The sequence below is a fragment of the Otolemur garnettii genome, unplaced genomic scaffold, assembly GCF_000181295.1.
Source record: "Otolemur garnettii isolate 467f Iridium unplaced genomic scaffold, OtoGar3 scaffold00007, whole genome shotgun sequence".
Classification (NCBI taxonomy): Eukaryota; Metazoa; Chordata; class Mammalia; order Primates; family Galagidae; genus Otolemur; species Otolemur garnettii.
In genome coordinates, this window is record NW_003852402.1 from 21,843,362 (window position 1) to 21,845,424 (window position 2,063).

Here is a 2,063-nt window from a genome sequence, read left to right on the forward strand (position 1 = left end):
CCAAGTAGCTCGGACTACAGGTGCCCGCCACAACGGCCGGCCATTTTTTGGTTGCAGCCATCATTGTTGTTTGGTGGGCCTGGGCTGGGGATTCGAACCCGCCACCTTAGGTGTATGTGGCTGGTGCCTTAGCTGTTTGAGCCACAGGCGCCAAGCCTTGAGCATATATATTAATGAAGCATTTTGATTTTTATTCTAATGTGGATCCCATTTTCTTGATCCTTTGCATTTCCAGTTATTCTACTTAACTGGATCTGGATATTCTGAGTGTTACATTATGGAGAGGCAGCATTTCGTTATCTTCTTTTATTGTGTTCATCTTTGCTCTGGAAGACAATTGACTAGAAGATCAGCATAATCCTACCAAAGCTTGTTTTTAAGTTCTGTTAGGGTGTACCTAGAGCAGCTGTTAATCTAAAGTTCAATTTATTTCTACTTAGTAGTGACACTTGGCATAAAATACCTTGAGTATTTTTACAAGGTCTCTCCACTCTGGCTGTTTGGAACTTTATTTAGTTAATTATTTACTTTGAGACAGTCTCTCATTTGGTCACCCTCAGTGAGTGCTTTGACATCTTAGCTCACAGCAACTTCAAACTCTTGGGTTCAAGTGATCCTCCTGCCTCAGCCTCCCAAGTAGCTGGGATTACAGGCACCTGCCACAATGCCCAGCTATTTTTTTAGAGACTGGGTCTCACTCTTGCTCAGGCTGGCCTCAAACTCCTGAGCTCAAGCAATCCACTGCCTCTGTCTCCCAAGCGTTGAGATTGCAGGCGTTGAGCCACCTCAATGGGCCTTGTTTGGAACTTCAGTATCTCCCAGCCTTGCATTTTGAGAACTGTTTTGCACACAGTCCCTGGGAAGGTTTTTTTCATCTAGTCTTATCCAACTTCACCCTATGCATGCACAGTTTTGGTAATCAGTCAACTATCTAAGGGATTTCTATGCAGATAGCTGGAGTTTTTCCTGCACAGTCACTTCTGTTACTTTGTCTCACAAATCCTACCTATCCCAGACTCCTCAAACTTTTTAATCTGTTTTCTCAAACTCTTTAAGTAATGTTACTTTTATTATACAAACAAAAGCACACAAAAATTTTAAGTATATTGATGAATTTTTATGTATAAATGAACACATATTAACTACAACCTAGATTAAGAATCTAAACATTTCTATGACCTTATAAGAATCTCATACTCTCTTATCCACCTCTCCCCAAATTAATGTACTATTCTGACTCCTATCACCATAGAATATTTTTGCCTATTTTTCACTTTAGAATTTTGATTTGATCCATACATTCATTACTTTGTCTTAGGCTTATTTCACTCAGTGTTATATCTGTTGGGTCCACCCACATTACTCCATGTACAGATAGATGCTCTCTTAACTTATGGTTAACGCTTTTTTAACTTACGCTGTAAGTTAAAAATATATTTAATACACCTAGCCTACACAGGCTCAGAACATTTACATTAACCTAAAATTGGCAAAATCATCTAGCACAAAGCCTATTTTATAGTAGGACTTAATGGTGTTGATTACTGACTACTGAAAAACAAATAGGTTCTATGTACAGAATGTATAATTTTACTTATAAAGCTACAAAAACAAGAACTCAGGAATTTGAGGCCATAGTGAGCTACCACTGTGTCATTATATTACAGCCTGGGTGATAGTAGTCAATCAATCAACATAAACAGGACAATTTTGACGTACGTATTTTAAGAATTAAAAAAAAAAAAAAAGACAAGGGTGGCGCCTGTGACTCAAAGGAGTATGGTGCTGGCTCCATATACCAGAGGTGGCAGGTTCAAACCCAGCCCCAGCCAAAAACTGCAAAAAAAAAAAAAAAAAAAGACAAAATCATTGTTATGTGAAACAGGAGTACGGGATGGGAAATGAGAGCCTTTGGGGGACTGATAACATTTCTTTTTTTTTTTTTTTTTTTTTGAGACAGAGCCTCAAGCTCTCCCCCTGGGTAGCGTGCCGTGGCATTACAGCTCACAGCAACCTCCAACTCCTGGGCTCAAGCGAGTCTCCTGCCTCCGCCTCCCAAGTAG